General features: G+C 42.6%; 1 long non-coding RNA gene across 1 annotated transcript; it reads left to right on the forward strand.

Moving 5' to 3' along the window:
- The first annotated feature begins 547 nt into the window (after positions 1 to 547).
- LOC143773881 (uncharacterized) lies at positions 548 to 1,541 on the forward strand. The gene is made up of 3 exons (XR_013215424.1): positions 548 to 582; positions 672 to 1,093; positions 1,318 to 1,541. It is a non-coding gene; the product is annotated as an uncharacterized LOC143773881 (long non-coding RNA).
- The last annotated feature ends 11,530 nt before the right edge of the window (positions 1,542 to 13,071 follow it).

Here is a 13,071-nt window from a genome sequence, read left to right on the forward strand (position 1 = left end):
TACTAGGCACTGAGCACCAACTATCCTTCACATGGTATAGTATTTCCACACCATGCCGGTTTAATATAGAGTATTCAGATTGCCACTTTATCATAGCTGTGTGACCACCATTAGATCTCCCAAGGTCTGACTAGTTTTTTCTTCAATATGCATATGTAGCCCCCACACGCATCCTTCCTGCTATTTCATTCCTCTTTCGTATGCTATAGTGCCCACAACTAGTTTAATCCCTCCTTTGTACAGATGGCCCCCACATGCAATTTTTCTGCGGTTTCATTCCTCATTGATACATACTACAGTGCCCACAACATCTCCCCCTGTGGCCTCGTCGCTCATGCCTAAGCTGCGCGGTGCATTTGTACACTTTATACGATAGATACAGGCGCCAGTGCGCTTATAATTCTGCCCAGCGCTCCCCTCGCTTCTGCGCATGCGCGGCTGCCACAGTCATGTGACGCCGATGATGCAGCGGGTCAGCTGACCCCCTGTGGGTGCACACATAAACCCGGAAGTAGCGCTGGAGGATCAGCGTCTCCGGGAGGATTCTCTGCACGGCGCCATTCCTCTCCTCTGCAGCACCAGGTACAGCGACGCCCAGTCTCCTCTCTGTTGTTATACATTGGGCCTGGACTATTCACCTTACTGGGACCACCTTTATTCATTCTTTTCAGCGCTCTTCTCATCAGCGAGCACCTCGCCCATTTGCAGTGCAGTTCCATATATCATACAAGGTATTGTGTCCCATTACTCAGTATGCACCAGGGCTCCTCTATAGTGCCTATTGGCAATTTTCCACACCCTGCATTTGCTTCCTATGACCGGACTAGTTTTTTAATGTAGCACTACCCTCATTTCTTGCAGCGCTCCCGGCACCAGCGAGTTATCTCGCCCTTTGGCAGCGCATTTTCCTAAACTTTTATGAGGTAATGTGTCACCCTGTCTCATACGTACCATGGGTCCTCTATAACACCTATTGGCAATTTTCTCATACTGGCCACATGATGTTCTTCCCCTTAGGCGGCACCATACCTCCTGGTCTTTGTTCGATTTTGGCACCAGCCTTGGGCCCATACAAACATATCGTGTATTCCAGGTATATAGTCGCATTACTCGTTGAGCAACTGCTTACACCGACCCCAGCATGTCACTACGCCGTTTGGCAGCCTCTTTATATACAGCGAGACTGTACGCAGCTCCGGTGGTCACATACGCTCTTTATTCTAATATTTACTCTTTTATACGGCAGTCTGATATCTTAGTTTTACCTTTTTTCATATATTGTCAAATACTTCACGTGTCTGTATTCTTGTGTTTTAGGCAGCTCACCCTGCATGATTCAGGGGCAATCTCTCCATTATCTCTCCACTCTGGCAGGCCCTTATCCAGACCCAGCATGGTCACCTTATCATAATCTTATCGACACATTCACAGCTCTCTGTTTCTCCGAAACGAAGCTCACATCTCACGCTCCAAGTCAGGATTCACCAAAGTCCGTCACTATTGTTGCTTGATCACTTTACTAGTGATATTTGTTGTTTTGCTTTTTTGAACTGCATCTTTGCAGATGTTGTCCAGGGTGGGGCTTTAACCCAGGACTCCGGCGCTGCAAGGCTGCAGTGCTATCCACTGAGCCACCGTGCTGCCCCTGGGAATCGGTGCCATTGCCAATTCCGGATAGACCTTGGACTCATTTGTCCATGGACTTTATCACTGATTTCCCTCATTCCAATGGCAAAATTGTGGTCTGGGTGGTGGTGGATAGATTCAGTAAACAGGCACATTTTGTACCTTTGGCTGAAGCACTTTCTAGGTTGTTCATTGAGCAAGTGGTGTGATTGCATGGTGTGCCTTTGAATGTGGTTTCAGATGGGGGGTACAATTAGTACCAAATTCTGGAGGGCTTTTTGTAAAAGGTTACGTATTTCTTTGGCCTTTTCTTTGGCCTATCATCCTGAAACTAATGGTCTGACGGAGAGGACCAATCAGTTTCTTGAACAAATTTGGCAGTGTCTTGCCATGTCCCAGCAGGACAATTGGTGTTCTTTGTTACCAGTAGCTGAGTTAGCCTTTAATAATCGTATTAATCAGTCCACGTGCACCAAACGTTCTTTTATAATTATGGCTTTCATCATTATTTTGTTGAGTTTTCCAGGATAGACTATTGGTGACCAGGGGCTGATTCGGCCATTCAACGGCTGAGGGAGGTATGGGGCGAGGTTCACAGGAACATTAGGGAAGTTTAAGGCAAACATAAACAGTTTGCAGATAAGCAAACAGGACCCATATTCCTGGTGGGAGATAAAGTATAGTTGTCTATCAAGAACATTCGGCTGAAAGTTCCTTCTTCTAACCTAGGTCCCAGGTTTATAGGTCCTTATGAGATAATTGAAGTTGTCAATCCAGTTGCCTTTTGTTTATGTCTACCTCTGTTGCTTCGGATCCCCAATGTGGTCCATAAATCTCTCCTGAAGCAATTTGTACCTTCCTCTGATGGGTCTCCATCTCCTCTGCCTCCAGTTTCTGTGGATGGGCAGATGGAGTATGAGGTGGAAGGGATTGGGGATTCACGGATGGTCCACAGTTCGCTGCAGTATTTGGTCCATTGGAGGTGTTACGGTCCTGAGAATAGAATCTGGGTCACGGCGCGATCGGTTCGGGCATTTCATGCGTGGTATAATGGGAAACCTGGGGGTCCTGTGGTTCCCTTGAGAGGAGGGTATTGTCACGATCCAAACCGGTTTTGAGTCATGTTTTCCCTTTTTCCCGGTCTGGTCATGTTAAGAGTTAACATTTCTCAGCCTCTGTCTGGGTTCCAGTTGGCTATTTATCGCTGCTGCTTCCTGCAGGTTATGTTAGTTATAGTTTTTGCCTAGTGCTGCTGTAGCTGACTCTGATTGCACTGATTAGTCCTGCTGAATTTGCTGTCTGAACCTGTGTCTCTGCTTTCCCCTGTTCCCATCTTGACTCAGTGTTTCTCTTTAGTGTGCAGACTCCCTGGATTTGATTTAGTTTCTATCCTGACCTGTTTCTGTCCTTTGTCTTTTGGCTTATCCGCTCCTTACGGACCCCCTGGCTTGTCTATGACCGCGAGTTTGCTTATTCCTTTGGTACTGCGCTACAGTCTAGGATTTGACCCGGCTTGTTTGACTATTCTGCTGCCACTTGTGGCAGTCTCACTGCTGCACTGCAGGTCAGCTCTGTTTAGGTGCAGACCTGCTTCCTCTTTACTACAATCTAGTGAAGGCTGCACCTACCTGCATTGCATCAGCAAGACAGTCACCTCACTGAGTCTAGCTGGAGGAAGAGCACGTCAGGTAATAATCTAAAACAGGGGTAATGGGAAACCAGAGTCACCTCACTGAATCTGGCTGGACTTGGAGCAACAGTGAAGAACCACCTTACGGAGACACAAAGGTAAGGGCTAAAGTCAATATGCAGGAAAACGTCGAGTCCTCCAGTAGTGGATGGTAAAATTTCACATTTTTTTGGCCCTTTTTAAAATTATAAAGAGGGCAAACCACAGATAATCCAGGAGAAATCAGTCATTGTGCAGTCATACACTGGTTTACCATTATTAAATACATACAATCATGGCCCATAGTGTTGAAATTGTTCCCGAAAATGAGGTATTTCTCTCAGAAACTTATTGCAATTACACATGTTTTGTTATACACATATTTATTTCCTTTGTGTTTATTGGAACAACACAAAAAACAAGGACAAAAAATGTAAATTGAACATAATTTCACACAAAACCCCTAAAATGGGCAGGACAAAATTGTTGGCACCCTCAACTTAATATTTGGTTGCACACCCTCTGGATTAAATAACTGTAATTAGTCCCTTCCTATAATCATCAACAAGCTTCTTACACCTCCCAACTGGAATTTTGGACCGCTCCTCTTTTGAAATCTTCTCCAGGTCTATCATATTTGAAGGGCGCCTGTTGTGAATTCTGCTCTTGGGCTCCCTCCGGTGGTTGTAAGTGGTAGCGCTGCTGTCTCTGAATCACAGCATTTATCAGGTGTTTTCACTTTTTGCAATATGGACAGGGCTATTTAGTCTTGCTTCACCCTTTAGTCAGTGCCAGTTGTCCATTGTTCCTGGAGGATTCACATCTCTGCCTGGTCTCTCCTGCTTTGCAGTTCTTTTCAACAAAGATAAGTTCTGGCCTTGATTTTTTGCTGTCCACATGCTGTGGCCTTATTGTTCAGTTATTTTCCATGTTTTGTCTTGTCCAGCTTGGTCTGTATAAGGATTTGTTTAGCCAAGCTGGTATCTCTGGAGATGCAGATATACCCTCCATGTCTTTAGTTAGCTGTGGAGTTTTTGTATTTTCGCCTCTTAAATAAGATCACGGTCAAATTCCAATACCCTTTGCCTTTGCTTTCTGATCTGTTTGCTAGGATTAAGGGGGCTAGTTGGTTTACTAAGATTGACCTTCGAGGGGCATATAATCTGGTTCGTATTAAGCAGGGGGACGAATGGAAAACTGCGTTTAATACGCCCGAAGGCCATTTTGAATACCTTGTGATGCCATTCGTACTCTCTAATGCTCCATCTGTGTTTCAGTCCTTCATGCATGATATTTTTCGGAATTATCTTAATAAATTCATGATTGTATATTTGGATGATATTTTGATTTTTTCAGATGATTGGGAGTCTCATGTGAAACAAGTCAGGATGGTATTTCAGATCCTTCGTGATAATGCCTTGTTTGTGAAGGGGTCTAAGTGCCTCTTTGGAGTACAGAAGATCTCTTTTTTGGGCTTCATTTTTTCTCCCTCATCTATAGAAATGGATCCGGTTAAGGTTCAGGCCATTCATGATTGGATCCAGCCCACATCCGTGAAGAGCCTTCAGAAATTTTTGGGCTTTGCTAATTTTTATCGCCGTTTCATTGCCAACTTCTCCAGTGCGGTTAAACCCCTTACCGATTTGACGAAGAAAGGCGCTGATGTGACGAATTGGTCCTCTGCAGCTGTTTCTGCCTTTCAGGAGCTTAAACGCCGTTTTACTTCAGCCCCTGTGTTGCATCAGCCGGATGTTTCTCTTCCTTTTCAGGTTGAGGTTGACGCTTCTGAGATTGGGGCAGGGGCCGTTTTGTCTCAGAGGAATTCTTGTGGTTTCTTGATGAAACCGTGTGCCTTTTTTTTAGAAAGTTTTCGCCTGCGGAACGCAATTATGATGTCGGCAATCGTGAGTTGTTGGCTATGAAGTGGGCCTTTGAGGAGTGGCGACATTGGCTTGAGGGGGCCAAGCACCGTATTGTGGTCTTGACCGATCATAAGAATCTGATTTATCTCGAGTCTGCCAAACGGCTGAATCCTAGACAGGCCCGATGGTCCCTGTTTTTCTCCCGTTTTGATTTTGTGGTCTCGTATCTTCCGGGTTCTAAGAATGTTAAGGCTGAGGCCCTCTCTAGGAACCTTTTTGCCTGATTCTCCTGGGGTCCTTGAGCCGGTCGGTATTCTGAAGGAAGGGGTGATTCTTTCTGCCATCTCCCCTGATTTATGACGGGTTTCAGGCTGATAAACCTGACCGCTGTCCAGTGGGGAAATTGTTTGTTCCTGACAGATGGACTAGTAAAGTGATTTCGGAGGTTCATTGTTCTGTGTTGGCCGGTCATCCTGGGATTTTTGGTACCAGAGATTTGGTTGGTAGGTCCTTTTGGTGGCCTTCTTTGTCATGGGATGTGCGTTCTTTTGTGCAGTCCTTTGAGACTTGTGCGCGGGCCAAGCCTTGCTGTTCCCGTACTAGTGGGTTGCTTTTGCCTTTGCCGGTCCCTGAGAGGCCTTGGATGCATATTTCTATGGATTTTATTTCAGATCTTCCGGTTTCCCAGAGGATGTCAGTTATCTGGGTGGTTTGTGACCGGTTTTCTAAGATGGTTCATTTGGTACCTTTGCCTAAGTTGCCTTCCTCTTCTGATTTGGTTCCGTTGTTTTTTCAGCATGTGGTTAGTTCGCATGGCATTCCGGAGAATATTGTGTCCGATAGAGGTTCCCAGTTTGTTTCTAGGTTTTGGCGGGCCTTTTGTGCTAGGCTGGGCATTGATTTGTCTTTTTCTTCCGCATTTCATCCTCAGACAAATGGCCAAACCGAGCGAACTAACCAGACTTTGGAAACTTATTTGAGATGCTTTGTGTCTGCTGATCAGGATGATTGGGTGGCTTTCTTGCCATTGGCCGAGTTTGCCCTTAATAATCGGGCTAGTTCTGCTACCTTGGTTTCACCCTACTTTTGTAACTCTGGTTTTCATCCTTGTTTTTCTTCAGGGCAGGTTGAGCCTTCTGATTGTCCTGGGGTGGACTCTGTGGTTGACAGGTTGCAGCAAATTTGGGCTCATGTTGTGGACAATTTGGTGTTGTCTCAGGAGGAGGCTCAGCGTTTTGCTAACCGTCGTCGGTGTGTTGGTTCCCGGCTTCGGGTTGGGGATTTGGTCTGGTTGTCTTCCCGTCATGTCCCTATGAAGGTTTCTTCCCCTAAGTTTAAGCCTCGGTTTATTGGCCCTTATAGGATTTCTGAGATTATCAATCCAGTGTCTTTTCGTTTTCCAGTGTCTTTTTCCATCCATAATGTTTTTCATAGATCTTTGTTGCGGAAATATGTGGTGCCCGTTGTTCCCTCTGTTGATCCTCCTGCCCCAGTGTTGATTGATGGGGAGTTGGAGTATGTGGTTGAGAAGATTTTGGATTCTCGTTTTTCGAGGCGGAAGCTTCAGTATCTTGTCAAAGGGAAGGGTTATGGCCAGGAGGATAATTCTTGGGTTGTTGCCTCCGATGTTCATGCTGATGATTTGGTTCGTGCCTTTCATTTGGCTCGTCCAGATCGGCCTGGGGGCTCTGGTGAGGATTCGGTGACCCCTCCTCAAGGGGGGGTACTGTTGTGAATTCTGCTCTTGGGCTCCCTCCGGTGGTTGTAAGTGGTAGCGCTGCTGTCTCTGAATCACAGCATTTATCAGGTGTTTTCACTTTTTGCAATTTGGACAGGGCTATTTAGTCTTGCTTCACCCTTTAGTCAGTCCCAGTTGTCCATTGTTCCTGGAGGATTCACATCTCTGCCTGGTCTCTCCTGCTTTGCAGTTTTTTTCAACAAAGATAAGCTCTGGCCTTGATTTTTTGCTGTCCACATGCTGTGGCCTTGTTGTTCAGTTATTTTCCATGTTTTGTCTTGTCCAGCTTGGTCTGTATAAGGATTTGTTTAGCCAAGCTGGTATCTCTGGAGATGCAGATATACCCTCCATGTCTTTACTTAGCTGTGGAGTTTTTTGTATTTTCTATGGTGGATATTTTCTAGTGTTTTAATACTGACCGCATAGTACTCTGTCCTGTCCTTTCTATTTAGCTAGAAGTGGCCTCCTTTGCTAAATTCTCATTTCAGTCTGTGTATGTTTTTTCCCTCTCCTCTCACAGTCAATATTTGTGGGGGGCTGTCTATCCTTTGGGGATTTTCTCTGAGGCAAGATAGTTTTCCCTTTTCTATCTCTAGGGGTAATTAGTCCTCCGGCTGTGTCGAGATGTCTAGAGAGCGCTAGGTACATTCCACGGCTACTTCTAGTTGCGGTGTTAGGTTCAGGGTCTGCGGTCAGTACAGGTACCACCTTCTCCAGAGTACGTCCCATGCTGCTCTTAGGCCACCAGATCATAACAGGCGCCTACTCCCAACAGCAATTTTAAGATCTGTCCACATAAGATAAATAGGATTTAGATCCAGACTCATTGCTGGCCGCTTCAGAACTCTCCAGCGCTTGGTTTCCATCCATTCCTGGATGTCTCATGTTTGGGAGTCATTGTTTTACCGGAAGACCCATGACCTAGGTTGCAAACATAGCATTCTGACACTAGGAACTACATTGCAAGCCAAAATTCCTTGGTAATCATCAGATTTCATGATACCTTGAACACAGTCAAGGCACCCAGTGCCAGAGGCAGCAACACAACCCAAACATCTTTTAACCTCCACCATATTTGACTTTAGGTGTTGTGTTCTTTTCTTTGTAGGTCTCTTTATGTTTTCAGGAAACAGTAGAATGATGTGCCTTACCAATCAGCTCTACTTTGGTCTCATCTTTCCACAAGATTCTTTCCAAGAAGAATTTTGGCTTACTTATGTACATTTTGGCAAACTGCAGTCTAAATTTTTTATATCTCTGTTTCAGCAGTGGGATCTTTCTTGGTCTCCTGTCATAGCATTTCATTTAATTCCAATGTGAATAGATAGTTTGTTGTGACACTGATGGCACTGATGAACCTTGAGCCTGCAGGACAGCTTTAATTTCTTTGCAGCTTTATTGGGGCAGACGATCCACAGTTGCAACATTTCATCAATTCTTTTCTCCCATACATGTCCAGGGAAATTAGATACAGTGCCATGGGTTGTAAATTTCTTGATTATGTTGCACATAGTGGACAAAAAAACATCAAGATCTCTGCAGATGGACTATTTTTCAACAATTTTGGATCTCAAGTCCTCAGACAGTTCTCTTCTCCTATTTATTTTCTCCATGCTTAGTGTGGCACATATAGACCCACAATGCCAATATGGATTCAACTTCTCCCTTTTTATTTGGTTTCAGGTGTGATTTTCAAATTGTCCACACCTGTTTCTTGCCACAGGAGAGTTTGAATGAGCATCACATGCTTGAAACAAACTTGTTCATCTACAATTTTGGAAAGTTGCCAATACTTTTGTCTGGCCCATCTTAGTATAAAATTATGCCCAATTTTTATTTCATTTTCTTTTTTGTGTGTCTTTCCAAGACACACAAAGGAAATAAACGTATGTATAACAAAACATGTATAACTGCAGTAATTTTCTGGGAGAAATACTTCATTTTCTGGAACAATTTCAAGAGTGCCAACACGTTTGGACATGAATGTATATATCTAGGTCACATGTAGATTCATTAGCCAGTATGGTAATTATCATCTGTGCAATTAAAATCAAGTGCAAGTTAAAACTCCTAAATCATGAATTAATGAAATAGACTATGTATATTGTGAAATGATCACATCACAGGTCCATAAAAATATATTAATTGAAATATACCTGGAGTTATATATCTATTGGAATATTCTGCCTGCAAAGTCCAAAATGTAGGCTGCACTATTAGTTCCTTGAAAACATACATAAAGAGACATATCTCCGATGCAGCTAATCTGCCAAAACCACTTCAGCGGTTTCCAAACCATTTTTTCTGTATTCATAAAGGAGATATTTCCAAATTGAAATTTGCATTGAAAAAGTATATAAACCGATTATAGGTGAAGATTTTAGAAGGACAATTCTGAATAATCATACTGTATTTTTAAATTGCAAACGAGAACCCCATCAGGTCTCAATATAAGGTCGATTTCACATGTCTTGATATTTCTGGTACCGGTTAACATGGTACCGGAAATATCTGTGTCTGTGTGTCGGTGTGATACATCCATGTGGCACATGTGTGGCAACTGTGGAAGCTGCGTTCCCTGGTGGCCTGAACTAAAATGAACTCTTCAGCATGGGAAAATGCCAGCTGATTTTCCCACGCTGAAGAGTTAATTTTAGTGACGAAATATCTGAGTATTCTGGTAGTTGGCATCATGCCACTACTTTGCTCCCCCACTATACAACTTTGCCACTCCTCTGCTATTCCATGGTTTCAGCACTGAATTACATCAGCCTAAACCGTAGAATTCTGCTATTCTATGATTCCAGCATTGCTACACTATGGTAACTATTCTGCTGCTTCACAAATCCATCTACATCAATTATCACTTATCCAGCTCTACTACATCAGTCATTGCTGATCCAGCTCTGCCACACTGGTGATTGCCAAGCCATCTCTGCTACACCAGTATACCCCTGACCCTTACCAATCATGGTATAGCTCCACAACACTACGCTCACCATAACTGATCTACTTTTCCTACATCTTCCATCATTGCTGGCAGGGTCCTCTCTCCTCATGTACCAGTCGTAACTTGTATTGATTAAGATTATAGCATTTTTTTTTGTTTTTTTGTATTATGTATACCCCTCTTCACATGTAAAGCACTATGGAATAAATGATGCTATAAATAATAATAATAATAATAATAATAATAATAATAATTGCAGATCCAGATTTACCACACCATTCATCGCTTGTCCAGCTCGGTTCCACAAGTCAGTGCTGATGCAGCTCTGCTACTAAAGCCATTGTTGATCCAGCTCTGCTACACCAGTATACCACTGATCCACATCAATTATAGTATAGCTCCACTACACTACGCTCGCCATAACTGATCAACCTCTACTACACCAGCCATCATTGCAGATCCAGATTTACCACACCATTCATTGCTGATTCAGTTCTGCTAAACCAGCCATCATTGATCCAGCTCTACTACATCTGTCATTGCTGATCCAGCTGTTACACTGGTAACTGCCAATCCAGTTCTGCTATACCAGTATACCACTGATCACTACCAATTATGGTATATCTCCATACACTACGCTCACCATAACTAATCCACCTCTACTACACCAGCCATCATTGCTGATCCAGAATTGCCACACCATTCATTGCTACTAAAGTCAATGTTGTTCCAGTTCTGCTACATCAGCTCGCATCTCCTCTACAGCCAATCCGCGGCCCGCAAAACCAGTGCCACCTGTCTGAGCTGCTCAAGAACTGCTCTTGAGGATCGAAAATCATTTGTTTCTATAGTGCCAAGTCCCCTTTTCTGAAGAATATCTGCTACATGGTTCTATGCTTGCCAATCAAAAAAGTAGCTTTGTGCTTGAAGCTTTAACACAGCTCAATTTCCTGTCAATAAACAGCGGAGGGCGGTGGGGGAAGAGCAATTCCCGATTTTGCTTTGGGGCCTTAACCTCTTTAGAACTCTATAGACGAGGAGATATGGTTAGCTAGATGTGCTGATGTTTCTCTTTTCTTGTTGCAATTGATAAGTTTTTCTTTTAAGAAATGAAAACTATAATGAGGTTGGAATAGGTGTTGGTGAGGCATAAAATTGACATATTTGATCCTCTTTTGTACTCAGCATGTTATTCTGTGCCCGGTATTTTAAAGGGCAGTATTCCTCTATACACTTTCACTAATAAAGTGTATGAATTTACAGATAATCCTGCGTATCTCACCTTTAATCCTGTTGCATTAGTTAGCCGTTTCACAGCTCTCCAAGGGCTACATTGTCAAAAGTCTGTAAAGTCACTTGTGTTTATGTTACAAATCTTTCAGCAACTACATTGTTGTGACTTTTACTTCGCATTAAAATGAAACAGACCAATAAATATATTGTCTAGAAATGAAAGAATACATGCTGTATACAGTATTTGGGTGCTAAATAATTAAGGGTTCATCTTTAACATACATCACAATATGTAAAGTAGTATTTTAATTAGAAATATCCCAATTTATTGATATCATCTGTTTTGATACATTTAGGTGAGAAAGTAACAAATAAGATCTAATATAATGTATTATGCCAAATGCAGATGGTGCCTGATTCTGAATCTGCACCCTCTTCACTCCTCAGTACTAAACCTTAGCCCTTATTCACACATCCGTGTGCTGTTTTTTTCATGGATACTCCATGTACACATGGCTGTGTACATATGTATTAAAAAAGTGGACATTTGTTTGCATTTGGTCCTATTTCCAGACCAAACTCATACATGTCAATAAATAGGTCTGTGATGTGAAAAGACAGCACACAGATGCCATGCCATCTGGATTGGGTATGCCTTGTCACGGTCGGGTGGCTTTTATGCTTATTTTATCAAAATTGTGTCAACTAAGTATCCCATGTTATTTATATACACTTTTACTTTTTACATACTATAGGGCATATGCTCATTTTGTTTTTATATTAGGTTGACTGTTAAATGGCCACAGTGTGAATGTTCACTTCCACGTTACCAACATATGTTCCAGCTCATTTCTTTGGTTTTGGCTTTGTTTTTTGTACTTTGCACAAACAGTTGTGTGGCTCCAGTTTTTGCGCTGGGCATTTTGGCTATATAGCTTAGACAGGCAGATGTCTAAACAGTCAGATCTGGGTCCTACTTGGCCCAAATCTATTTTGAGGTCTGCTGATGAATAGCAAGGTGAACTACAAGAGTTCGGGACTGTCCCGATTAGGTAGACCTTGCCGCGGTGGGATGGCTTTTACACTTTTTGATCACAATAGTGTCAACTAAGTACCCTATGCTTTCTCTATGTACTATGTCTTAATTTACTTATTGCAAAGTGTTTGCTCTTTTTATATTTATCATAGGTTCTGTCTGTTAAATGGCCACAGCATGAATATTCACTTACATATTTCACTTACACCAACATATGTTCCGGCTCCTTTCTCTGGTTCTACAGATGCCATCCATGTTTCATTCATGTGCTCTCTGTTTTATAGTTTTTACAGTTTCTTCTTATACATAAAATTACTTGCAGCCAAGAACCTAATAGTCTCATTTTTAGTTTTTCATGGATCTACCTGTTTAACATCCTTTCTGCATTCAAATACAATGGCCGCTAACTTTTCAGCAGTGCAAGTGAATTCAAAAGCGGGACAGTGTCCGAGACGACTAAACCTCATTGTGCATGGGAACATCTAAGAAGTTGGCAATCATTGTAGATGAATACAGTGGACTAAAAATGGGCTAATTGTCAAGAATTTTAAAACTAGACCTGCATTGATAAAGTGATCGCTCTACTGGTTTCTTTAGCCAGTTTTACATGTCCTACATTCATAGTCTTAGTATGGATATTTCAGATTGGGAAAACTGAAGTTCTCCTGACCAAACTCATCAGCTACATGTATGCTATCAGCTCGTTAAGTTCCAGTACCTGGACTGTGAAAGTCGGACAGGTGAAATGGATCTTCTTCAGAAGTGGTTCTGAGGATTAGGTTGTGGATCACGACTTGAAAGATGCCTCATCTTAATCTTTTTTGTAGGGTGAATTTCCCTTTATTTACATCACTTATATGTGGAAACTTACAGGCATATAAGCAAAAAACATAAACTTCTACAACTCTATATGTAAAATATGGAATAACAGAAGATACCAGGATTTTGCATCTGAGT

This window comes from Ranitomeya variabilis, chromosome 5 (genome assembly GCF_051348905.1).
Source record: "Ranitomeya variabilis isolate aRanVar5 chromosome 5, aRanVar5.hap1, whole genome shotgun sequence".
NCBI classification, from domain to species: Eukaryota; Metazoa; Chordata; class Amphibia; order Anura; family Dendrobatidae; genus Ranitomeya; species Ranitomeya variabilis.